Genomic DNA, 12,397 nt, shown 5'->3' with positions numbered 1-12,397 from the left:
GTCGGACAGTCAGTTTAGTTTAGGAAGTTCCTAACGGAGCGAAATGACCCGGAAGTACCTCAGTGGCAGCCATGATAAGAGCTGTTCGAATTCTCTACAGCAGGGGTGTCCAAACTTTTTTCACCGAGGGCCACATACAGAAAGATATACGGAGAGCTGGGCCCCTGATAGAGGTGAATATTATCTCAAAGTTAAATTATGAGTTATCAAAACAAATCAAATGTAGGTGAATAATGCGCGATACTTGAAAACGCCTACGACTGTCTTTAGGCTTTCATTTATTCTGTTGGCAGCTCATTCCTTAAAACAGAAGCCTCAGATTGCTGATAATGAGAGTAAATATGAAGGTTCCATTTCAAGCTGGTTATAGAAATAAGTTATTGTTTTTTTTTATCAACTAAGATTTCTTTTTAAATTAAATTAATTACATTTTAAATGACTACATTTATTTGAAAATTGGGCTCATTAATATATTTGAACATATATATTTGAGTAGTACAATATAAGACAAGCAAAAGTTTCATTTGTGGGTCGTGTTGCATTATACTTTTAGAATTTGCAGAGGGCCGATTCAAAATGGCCTGCGGGCCGCATTTGGCCCCCGGGCCATAGTTTGGACACCCCTGCACTAGATGATAGGAAAGGAGCTCTAAAACTTCCTTTATAACCTCCTTTAGCTTAGGAAACACTGGACCTTCCTTTAGGAAAGGAGAGGAGAACATGCGGTCCCACAATGCCTTGCAGCCGGAACTTTTACCGTGACACAACATTCGGTCGTTCACGGAAACAACCGATCGTGATGAGAAATGTGTATCATGAAAGTCACGGTGCTTATTAAGCAGTTTAGAACTTATGCTGAAACTATCCAAAGTTCTTTGTTTTGAACGTTCAGCATTGTATTTATCAAAAGGAGAAATTTGAACGTTACTTTTTAACTGAAATGATCAAATAAAGTCCACATTTCACAATGTTTGTCCCAGGGTCTTTGCCTTAGTTCTTTTGAATGCTCCTATCCACTATTCCTTAACGCCGTGACGTTTCACACAGGGGTCAAGGAATAGAGCATAGGAAAAGACGACAGGATTTTTGGACAATTCGACCGTACCCCTAGAGTTATTTAACCAAATGTAAAAAGCATACATCTCCATTAAATTCAACCTAATTCTGTTTTCCTGACTTCTATCTTTGGATTTCTCCTTTCATAACCGTCCTCCTCTCTGCTCTGTTCTCCGACTGCCTCCTACTCTCTCTGTAGAAACTGATTATAAGAGAATATTTCTGCACGGAAATCAATAAACTCTAACCCAGCCATTAAAACATGATGCAGTGTTACTGACGTGTGCTGTACATGTTTCCAAACCGGAGAGCTCGACGGAGGAGGTAAAACAAACAAACAAACAAACAAACAAACAAACAAACAAACAACATCTCTGGGATCGTCTCAATCCGGGACATAAATATGAACATTTTTGAAACTGTAAAATCATTTCATTAATAACATTTCGCAGCTTCACTGGGAAAGGTACAGATGCATTGTGGTTATGAGATTTCCTGTCGTGTGTTATGTAGGTTTTAGTGCATGTCAATGGTCTGCAAACACTAAAATATGACCTGTTGAACTTTTAGAAATAGTTATTTTGTATTCTGTTATTGCAGTTTAGAAATGTGTCCATGTATTGTCAGATTACAAACACTGAATATGATCTCAGATTACTACAAGAGAAGCTTCATTATTATTATTATGTTTCATGAGATCAGTTTCAGCCCTCAGAAACACTGCTCTCCTCACTCCTCTGCATTACAACAGCAGAGTTCAGGAGTATAATTAGAGCGATTAGAGGGAGGAGAGGTGTGTTTGGATGTGAAGCATGATGTATGTATTGTTGTGTGTATGGAGGTGTGTAATGTGTGTGTGAGTGTGTGTGTGTTTAAGTTCGGAGAGATGCAGACGCAGAAAAGTGGCTTCACAGCTGTTATTAAACCTCCTATTTTAAGTGTGTGTGCACAGATTGATGTCAGTGTGAAGTCAGATCTATGTTCACATGTGGGCGACTAATGTGAAAGTGTGTGGAACATTGTGTGTGTGTGTGTGTTTGTGTGTGTGTGTGTGTGTGTGTGTGTGTGTGTGTGAGTGTGTTTCCTGTCGTGAACTCACTGTAAAAGAGAACCACTGCAACGTTAGTGTGTTTCATCATCACCTTTTGCTTTGTCGCAGATCGCTGTCAAAGTGTTTAATAATACAAAGTGTTCAAATCCATCGACAGTAAAGTGAAGCTGTATTCATTCACAAGCATTCTCATGTATGTTCTTGTGTGTGTGAAGTTAAATTACAGACAAAAACCGATTAACATTTATAACTCCGTATTTTATAATGCCTTTCAGATTGATAAACCTCGACTTTATGGCACTCCTTTCACCACTAGGCTCCAGATATTATATAAAAAGAGTTATTACTAAATGGCGTCCCGCCTCCCTTTGGAAAAATGAACCTGTGTGATCAGAAGGAAGAAAATACATTTAAGGAAATATGGGACACGTTCATGCGTTTCCTTGAGGGTGATCAAGTGGAAATGGATGAGTGAACTTGATGGATATCGCTATCAAACACTGATAAAAAATAAGAACAATAACAAAGCTGCTTATATTAACGAGTTATACTTTGTGTTATCGTTTCACATCCTTTACTTTATCCGATTGTATTTGTTATGTTATTTCCCCACGTGTTAATGTTTGTATGTGTGACTGTATGTTCTTTCATATATAAATATCACTGCAATTCAGAATATTATCCCAATAAACTTTAACAAAATAAAATATAATATTTTTTATTCTAAAACAGAGTCTTTTGCTTATTCGTCTTAAAATAGGTAATCATAAAGGTCCCCTTGAACAAAAAGGATACAAAATTGTGTGAGTCTGGTCGCCCACACTTACCTCTCCTCCCCGTATTTAAAATAATGTTCACGTCACTCATGTGAGGTCATGCAAATATATCCCAAATGTGTAAATTCACCACGATCAAACTCAGTGTTTTGTTGAGTTAACCGTTATCGGCCCAATTCTAGTCAGTACCATAATCCATCTGAAGTGCATGAAAATACTTCACAAGAACATTCGATTGTCATTTCCATCTCTGACATCAACATTTTGGTTAGGAGAAAGTTGTGTAGCTGCTGTTATCTACATCCCCTATTCATGTAAACATGCCTCCGTGTGTGTGGGTTGAGATGCCCTCCGCTATCCTCCCTGATAGCAGATACAGATTCATCCCTTCAGTTTTAATGCAGATGCACCTCTGATCTATCTGTGTGTGTGTGTGTGTGTGTGTATGTGTGTGTGTGTTAAAGCACCTCTGAACTGTGATGTGTGTGTAGGCTGCAGAGCTGTGTGGGAGAGCAGCAGTGTGATCACTCATCATTCAGGGTGATGAGGAGTGTGCAGAGGATTTACACTACATTGTATCATATTGTTGTTTAATTATCGGCGTGTGTGTGTGTGTGTGTGTGTGTGTGTGTGTGTGTGTGTGTGTGTGTGTGTGCCCCATTTGAGGAAATAAACCTTTTAATGCAATATGTTTCAGATCGGTCATAGGGTCAAGTAGAGCGCTCTCTCTGAAGGCATAATGGAGCTGTTGATGTGGCTCATTTCATTGTTTCTTTTTATATTCTTGACATTTTTACTTTTTCTTACAGTTGATATCTTTCACGTCTATGAAAACAGTGACTGGGATAAAAATGAGCAGAATTGACTTTTTATTCCTTATCTTCTGAGCCGGAAGATAAAGAGCTGACTGACCGAAATGAGCACGAGTAGAAACATGTGACATGTTGTTGAATCCAGCACTGATCGTGTTTTATTCAAATACTCCGTTATAGAAGTGTGAGCGGGAAGGGAGGAGAAGACAGAGGAACCACAAGGATCAACAAGAAGGTTAGAAAAAAGAAAGGAGGAGATACAAGGAGTAAGGGGGAGAGAGAAGGCAGGAGAACTATATAAAGGCCCGTTATGCTTTTGGGGCACACTACCCCCTCCCGCCTGAAACACCTCCATTGGACTCCATTGTTTGCTTCAGTAACATAGTGACATCACTATGAAAGTCTTGTGCTTCTATTGGCTAGCGCTCCAGCATATTGCACGTCATAGGCTAAGGGGCGGGACATATGTAGCCTATCAGAGCACACTGGGCTCTGGTTTCATACAGAGGGTGGAAAGAGGTGCTGCAGCACAGGCAGTATGAGAAACATATAGAGCTTTCTGAACATTAGAGCATGGAGACCTGTCAGAGTCTCCTCTGCACTAAAGCTCACACACGGGTCCTTCAGCACTGCGCTGCTCTCTGGTGGAAAACATGTCAAACTGCATGTTCCACAAAAAGAAGTTTGGTTTCACTCAAACTAAAAAGAAAGAACCACAATGATACGCATTTAAATATTAAACCTATCAATTGTATTGTTTGGGATAAACTGATATATTGCATGCCATTTATAATTGAATACCTCTAAAGCTCAAAACGTCAGCCCGACATTAAAATGAGAAACCTCAGATAAACACAGATGCACACTTTAATTAGACTGACAGGTCTCATTTTTCATTATCTGGATATTTACCGCTTTGAAATCATGCTTTGAAAATGGCTGCTGGTCCAATTAAGTCAGCAGGTTAGATTTGAGCTAAAAAAGGTTAAAAAAAAGAGGTGTGTTTCTGATGCAATAACTACCCTCAGACACTGGGTGGCAGCAACACTATTCAAATCAAACCAGTCTAGTTGTGTTTGCAGCACAGTACCTTAAACGTGGTGTTGTGCCTGATGTCAACATATACAGGCCTGATTATTAGCAGCATGTTTTCTTGTTAGCTGTGGCAGTCAATTTTCAGCGCTATGTTTTAAGCAATTAATATAATTTCCCTGAAAACCACAAGAAAAAAGCGTTATTTAAACAGCACACTACCTTAGTATTGTTACACTAAAGCCTGTCCTTTTCTTCACTTTATCAGCAGTAAGAAAACCATGATCCAAAAACACTCACCTCTTCCTTGTTGTTCTTAGAAATACATTAAGCTAAAAGAGCTAAAGGCCCAGACACCTGCTAAAAAGCTCCAGGAGCATACCAAATGTATAAAGTGACGGGGGAGTTCAGGTAGATTTAACCATCATTTCTCTAATTTCTGTAGAAAGATTGGTGTGATTTATTTTAATACTGACATGTATTTGAATGTTGATTAAAACACTTATTGTTTTCCTTTTTTAAGCTTTGTTAGTTTTTAGTAAACATGGATGACATATAATTGACTTTGTCTCACCTACATGGTATCTTCCAGTCATTACCTGAAGCAGAGGTGGTATAAAAAGCACGCCTCTCTTGGTGCAAAAAAAAAGGCAGAGCAAGAATGTTCTTTTCTGTATTGAGTTTGATTTAGGTTTCATATTAAATGTTTAGATAATAAGTGTCATAAATAAAGTTACACTAGAGGAAACACCCCAAGTCTTAACTGTAACAGATGGTTGAGGTATTTATCAACATGAATGAACCTTTTATTTTATGTTTAAAACACAAAAAGGAAATTATTTTTCTCATTAAACTAATACATTGAAAATAAATTAAAATTATGAACTGATAATGTTGTGAATATGTGGGATTTGTTATCCATTTGGCTAAGAAGGCATTTAGATGTGTTGTAAAGAATCTAACAGTTTTCTGGAAATGATCAAATGTTATTCCAGCTCCCCAGAGGATGACCTTGATTTAATTTGTCCAATGACCTTTAATCCACAGCCACCTTCAAGGCAGGTTACCATAACTTAAGTAATAATTGATGTGGACAGAGGAAGAGCTCAAAGGTAGGCTGTCAGGTCGGTTGAAAGTGTGTGGATCGGATGGATGGTATCTGAACAAGCCTTCACCGACTAAATGTCACTCTACTAACCACAAAAAGACCCGAAATTGACCAAAAAGAAACAAAGAGATACTAAACCACTAGAAAGAGACACATTATCAATGAATCTGTCAATTGGTTCCTAGATGGTTAATTGTTTTGGCCAAAAAAGGCAGATAATAAGGATACATGTCCATGAAAGTTTGTCAGAGTCCATGTATTTTAAACTCAAACATATTCAGTTCACTTTGGCTGTTCCTTAAATTACATTTTGACTGACAGACTGACAAACGTATAAGAATTAAGATGTTTTGTAATACTATTTATTCCTGCATTGTAAACATTGTAGAAAACGAATGAAACAACCCAGGGAATGATTTACTGTCCCAAAGGGTTAAAGTGTATTTGTTCGGCTGGACATTAAAAACCCTCCTATCAGAGTGAATCGCCTTTTAGAAGAATCCCTTTTTAAACTGCATGACCTTCTTCACACTCTCTCCTCGGCCATTAACGCTCAGTCGATTCTCTCCTCGTTACAGCATCAATCAGAGCGATGCTGTTTGATCACACACTCATTAACCTCAGGTTAAGACGCCAGCAGGCAGCCGCCTCTGTGTCCGTCCAGCAGAATCATTTAACCTCCCGTCTTCTCAAAGGTGAGACGGATGTTGAAGCACACATCACTGCATGCTGCGTTTTCTTCGTTATTGGGAAAATCTATGCACTGATCTTCCTTACCACTACTGTGTGTGTTTAAACCTGATTCAACTTATTTATGTGAGCTCCATTTTTGTAGAAAAACGATTTCAAACACATCCATTTATAAACGTTTGCATTGAAATGTTCACACACACCTACCTGCTGCCACAAATACTCACCAGAGCAACAAATGTGGATTAATCCGCCACTGAAAATAGTCCCAAACAAATGCACTATTTCCTTCAGTTTGTTTCTGAGACCAGCTGTTTATGTTGTGCATTTCCATAGTTAAATACCACCTAGTATTTACTGAAGTGTGATTCTGTATACAGATTCCTTTACAGCATTTCCCTTTTGCTAATAATCTGTCTGTCTGCTCCCCTCTCTGCGACCCCTCTTTAATTTGAAGGGGATATAGATCTGCAGATACCCCGAGGACAATTAACAAGATTTACTCCTTTCAGCTTTAAAGCCCATTGTTACACTCCTTCTCATTATCAGCTCGTCGAGAATCGTTTGGTTTTTACATGAATAGAGCTATCACACTCCTCTAACAGGACTCATTTCCTAATGAAGGGAATTTGCGGTGCTTTTTACTCTGAAAAAGACCTGGAGATGAGTCTATAAGAAGAGGAAGGGCCATGAAGAAGAACTTAAAGGGCAGTTTTGAGTTGGACTTTTCACTCTTTGACCGGATGGAGCACCCTATGCCAAGGGCCATTTGCTCCTGGAAAAAAAGCTTGATAAGAAGAAAGACAGAAGCCCTTTGAATAGTATGAGGAATACCTGGTGCCTCTCTGGATTTATGTAGACAGAGTGGTTTCAGAGTGGTGTGGGAAAAAAGCTGGTCAGATCCCTTTTTTAAAACTAGTTTGAAACTTAATAGCACAAAACAATTCTGAGCTTTACAGTGTGTTTTTAAGATACATAGACAACTTTGAGTGTTATTTCCCTACCATTACTACCATACCTCTTGAATTGAACAGTTTGGTACAGTACATCTTATCAAGATCGCAAAGGTAATGCCGATTTCTCGGAGGATATCATAAAACATCACCTCAAAATGTGCCAAAAACAATTGTAAATGCTCCTAAATGTTCAAATTGCTTCTGCAAATTGTGTATTTTATAGTGTATGAAATGATCTACTCTGGAAGTCGATGGTTTAATCTTTCCTTCAGTTTTAATGTTTTGCTTTTATTTGAACTAAACAGCCCTTTGAAGAAGTGACTGATAATCCAAATGCTTTTCTCAAATTACTCAAATGTACCCAAATGTCTTGAGGTTCAAAACATGTTGAGATTTTACAAATGTCAACACCAACTTTTCAAACATTTTAAAACATCCTCACTGCCTTCTGATTTCCACGAAAGTCTTACTCTTTGTGACTCAGATAGAAACACAGAGATGACTGAGAGAAGAGACAACCCAAACCATTTCCTTCACATGAGCAGATAAACATGTGAAGGAAATAACTGTTTTTGATCTTTTAATTTTCTTTCTGAATAAATCAACAAGCATACGGATTCAACTGAATTCAAGAGGTTATTTTTGATTGATTAACAAGTGAAGGTGTGTGAGAGAAATCAGATTTTAACATGTTAAGCTGTTATCTGTCTTATTGAAAGAGTCACATGTGAATGAATAACATTGAAAATAAAATGAGAAGATGAAATTGGGTGATATTTGTACTCTTCTTCTACTTCTCCAGCCCCAACAGCTTTTCTTCTCTTTTTAATCAAACATGTTGCTGAAATGTTTCTGCTATGAATGATGTGACTTCTTTTTATATCCTCTCCTGTCTTCTCCAGGACTTCACTCCATCTCTGTAATAATTTGTCAAAACCCACAGCCTCTTTGTGCCTGAGTGTGTGAGTTTGTGTGTGTGTGTGTGTGTGTGTGTGTGTGTGTGTGTGTGTGTGTGTGTGTGTGTGTGTGTGTGTGTGTGTGAGAGAGAGAGACCTTTGACCTTTAGAGTGTGTTCTGAAATGTTGATTGTCGAAGCTTTCAAACTGTCAGCTTGTGGAGATTACAGCTTGCTCGCACACACACACGCGCGCGCAAACACACACACACACACACACACACACACACACACACACACACACACACACACACACACACACACACACACACACACACACACACACACACACACACACACACACACACACACACACACTAATGTATCCCATTACTACCACTTCACCCTCTCTCTCTTGCCTACATGCACACTCTAATTTCTCCCCTGACTCTTTCTCTCGCTCCATTTTGCGCCTCAGGGCTCTTTAAACGATGGCCGAAAGCAGGAAATGGATTTCAAAATATCAGAAATGAAAAGAATAAATGAAAGAGAGCAACATGAAAATGTGTGATGTCTGTTTGTCTTACGAACAGTAAAAGTACTTTCAATACATTCCTAAGGATATGAGATCTGTTGGTCAAGTCACACATTACACTTTCCACTTGAGCTCCAACTGGAGTGGAAGGCGGAGGAACATCAGACCATTAGATTACAAGCACAACTGTTTGTGGCAGAGTTGTCTTTGACAAATGTTAATGGAGCCTTGAAAACGTTTACAGTGATGGGAATGTTCCCATGTCTAGTAACAAAGAAGCATACCCAAATGCCTAGCTTATTAAGGCCAGAAGCAAATCTTGTGCAGAATGCCAGAATAATTTGATCGACTTCAAAAACACCTCCTTCTAGAAGTAACAATCACACTAGGGTCCAACCGGAGAGAAGAAGGAAGAACATTACACCTGTTTGAGACAGCTAGTTTGGACTTTCATAGAGACTTCATTCTAGAAGAGCTCCTTCTGGAGATAACACTCACACAAGGTGGAAGACTAATGCAGAATGTCTTTTGGTATAGTGAGGACTTCAATCAAGACATCATTCAAGTCACACAATAGACTTATCGCCTGAACAGGGACTTGAACCCTGGACCCTCAGATTAAAAGTCTGATGCTCTACCGACTGAGCTATCCAGGCTTCGAGAAGACCGCATGCTGGAGCTACGGATCACATGAGGTTCAACTGGAGTAGCTGATGCAAAAGCATTAGAGCTGTTTTGGCAGAGAAATTTGTGGCTTGAAGTGTATTTGGGGCCTTGAAAATGTCTAAAGTGACATGCATGTTCCCAAAGACACTTGTGCCAAACAGGGTTTAAGGCCAGAAACAAACTGTGGAGCATCAGAACAAAAGACCTTTTTGAGACAGGTACTTTTTAGGCTAAGAGTGTTGATGGAGTCCTCAACATTTCTAAATTGACGTTCACAAGGAGTGTAGGAACAAATGGGTTGCCCACTGCTCCTAGTACTAGGATGGGTTAAATACAGAGGACTAATTTCACTGTGTGTGCTCTGCTGTGTGCATGCATGTGACAAATAAAGAGGGTTTCATCCTCCGATTCTATCTTGAACCCTGGGCCCTCAGATTAAAAGTCTGATGCTCTACCGACTGAGCTATCCAGGCTTCGAGAAGACCGCCTGCTGGAGCTACGGATCACACGACGTTCAACTGGAGTAGCTGATGCAAAAGCATTAGAGCTGTTTTGTCAGAGAAGTGTGTGGCTTGAAGCTTTTTGGGGGGATTGAAGATGTTGAAATTGTATATTCCCAAAGAGATTTGTCCCAAACAGGGTTTAAGGCCAGAAACAGACGGTGGAGCTCATGCAGAATGCTTTTTGTGCAGTGAAGACTTCAATCAAGACCTCATTCAAGTCACACAATAGACTTATCGCCTGAACAGGGACTTGAACCCTGGACCCTCAGATTAAAAGTCTGATGCTCTACCGACTGAGCTATCCAGGCTTCGAGAAGATCCTCTTTGGTAGCTAACCAGGAAACTGGCTCAAACCAAAGTGGAAGACTGTGGAGCATCAGAATATAAGACCTTTTTGATACAGGAACATTTTAGGCTAAGAGTGTTGATGGAGTCCTCAACATTTCTAAATTGACGTTCCAAAGGAGTGTAGGAACAAATGGGTGGCCCATATGCCTATATCGTAAGGGACCAGAAGCAGAATGAGAGTCTAATGCAGAATGCCTTCTGGTATAGTGAGGACTTCAATCGAGACATCGTTCAAGTCACACAATAGACTTATCGCCTGAACAGGGACTTGAACCCTGGGCCCTCAGATTAAAAGTCTGATGCTCTACCGACTGAGCTATCCAGGCTTCGAGAAGACCGCCTGCTGGAGCTACGGATCACACGACGTTCAACTGGAGTAGCTGATGCAAAAGCATTAGAGCTGTTTTGTCAGAGAAGTGTGTGGCTTGAAGCTTTTTTGGGGGGATTGAAGATGTTGAAATTGCATATTCCCAAAGAGATTTGTCCCAAACAGGGTTTAAGGCCAGAAACAGACGGTGGAGCTCATGCAGAATGCTTTTTGTGCAGTGAAGACTTCAATCAAGACCTCATTCAAGTCACACAATAGACTTATCGCCTGAACAGGGACTTGAACCCTGGACCCTCAGATTAAAAGTCTGATGCTCTACCGACTGAGCTATCCAGGCTTCGAGAAGATCCTCTTTGGTAGCTAACCAGGAAACTGGCTCAAACCAAAGTGGAAGACTGTGGAGAATCAGAATATAAGACCTTTTTGAGACAGGAACATTTTAGGCTAAGAGTGTTGATGGAGTCCTCAACATTTCTAAATTGACGTTCCAAAGGAGTGTAGGAACAAATGGGTGGCCCATATGCCTATATCGTAAGGGACCAGAAGCAGAATGAGAGTCTAATGCAGAATGCCTTCTGGTATAGTGAGGACTTCAATCGAGACATCGTTCAAGTCACACAATAGACTTATCGCCTGAACAGGGACTTGAACCCTGGGCCCTCAGATTAAAAGTCTGATGCTCTACCGACTGAGCTATCCAGGCTTCGAGAAGACCGCCTGCTGGAGCTACGGATCACACGACGTTCAACTGGAGTAGCTGATGCAAAAGCATTAGAGCTGTTTTGTCAGAGAAGTGTGTGGCTTGAAGCTTTTTTGGGGGGATTGAAGATGTTGAAATTGCATATTCCCAAAGAGATTTGTCCCAAACAGGGTTTAAGGCCAGAAACAGACGGTGGAGCTCATGCAGAATGCTTTTTGTGCAGTGAAGACTTCAATCAAGACCTCATTCAAGTCACACAATAGACTTATCGCCTGAACAGGGACTTGAACCCTGGGCCCTCAGATTAAAAGTCTGATGCTCTACCGACTGAGCTATCCAGGCTTCGAGAAGATCCTCTTTGGCAGCTAACCAGGAAATGGCTCAAACCAAAGTGGAAGACTGTGGAGCATCAGAATATAAGACCTTTTTGATACAGGAACATTTTAGGCTAAGAGTGTTGATGGAGTCCTCAACATTTCTAAATTGACGTTCCAAAGGAGTGTAGGAACAAATGGGTTGCCCATATGCCTAAATCGTAAGGGACCAGAAGCAGAATGAGAGTCTAATGCAGAATGCCTTCTGGTATAGTGAGGACTTCAATCGAGACATCGTTCAAGTCACACAATAGACTTATCGCCTGAACAGGGACTTGAACCCTGGACCCTCAGATTAAAAGTCTGATGCTCTACCGACTGAGCTATCCAGGCTTCGAGAAGATCCTCTTTGGCAGCTAACCATGAAATTGGCTCCAACCAAAGTGGAAGACTGTGGAGCATCAGAACATCAGACCATTTTGAGACAGGAAAATTTTAGGCTAAGAGTGTTGATGGAGTCCTCAACATTTCTAAATTGACGTTCCAAAGGAGTGTAGGAACAAATGGGTTACCCATATGCCTAAATCGTAAGGGACCAGAAGCAGAATGAGAGTCTAATGCAGAATG

At 40.2% G+C, this 12,397-nt stretch overlaps 7 non-coding genes across 7 annotated transcripts; all 7 read right to left on the bottom strand.

Moving 5' to 3' along the window:
* Positions 1 to 9,494: 9,494 nt before the first annotated feature.
* On the bottom strand, positions 9,495 to 9,567 carry trnak-uuu (transfer RNA lysine (anticodon UUU)). The gene has a single exon. It is a non-coding gene; the product is annotated as a tRNA-Lys (tRNA).
* A 748-nt stretch (positions 9,568 to 10,315) lies between these two features.
* Positions 10,316 to 10,388, bottom strand: trnak-uuu (transfer RNA lysine (anticodon UUU)). The gene has a single exon. It is a non-coding gene; the product is annotated as a tRNA-Lys (tRNA).
* A 293-nt stretch (positions 10,389 to 10,681) lies between these two features.
* trnak-uuu (transfer RNA lysine (anticodon UUU)) lies at positions 10,682 to 10,754 on the bottom strand. The gene has a single exon. It is a non-coding gene; the product is annotated as a tRNA-Lys (tRNA).
* A 266-nt stretch (positions 10,755 to 11,020) lies between these two features.
* trnak-uuu (transfer RNA lysine (anticodon UUU)) lies at positions 11,021 to 11,093 on the bottom strand. The gene has a single exon. It is a non-coding gene; the product is annotated as a tRNA-Lys (tRNA).
* Positions 11,094 to 11,386: 293 nt separating this feature from the next.
* trnak-uuu (transfer RNA lysine (anticodon UUU)) lies at positions 11,387 to 11,459 on the bottom strand. The gene has a single exon. It is a non-coding gene; the product is annotated as a tRNA-Lys (tRNA).
* Positions 11,460 to 11,725: 266 nt separating this feature from the next.
* Positions 11,726 to 11,798, bottom strand: trnak-uuu (transfer RNA lysine (anticodon UUU)). Its single transcript has one exon. It is a non-coding gene; the product is annotated as a tRNA-Lys (tRNA).
* Positions 11,799 to 12,090: 292 nt separating this feature from the next.
* On the bottom strand, positions 12,091 to 12,163 carry trnak-uuu (transfer RNA lysine (anticodon UUU)). The gene has a single exon. It is a non-coding gene; the product is annotated as a tRNA-Lys (tRNA).
* Positions 12,164 to 12,397: the final 234 nt, after the last annotated feature.

Source organism: Eleginops maclovinus, chromosome 1, assembly GCF_036324505.1.
Source record: "Eleginops maclovinus isolate JMC-PN-2008 ecotype Puerto Natales chromosome 1, JC_Emac_rtc_rv5, whole genome shotgun sequence".
In the NCBI taxonomy this organism is placed as follows: Eukaryota; Metazoa; Chordata; class Actinopteri; order Perciformes; family Eleginopidae; genus Eleginops; species Eleginops maclovinus.
The sequence above is the reverse complement of the archived record's forward strand: the minus strand, read 5'-3'. Positions and strand labels throughout refer to the sequence as shown.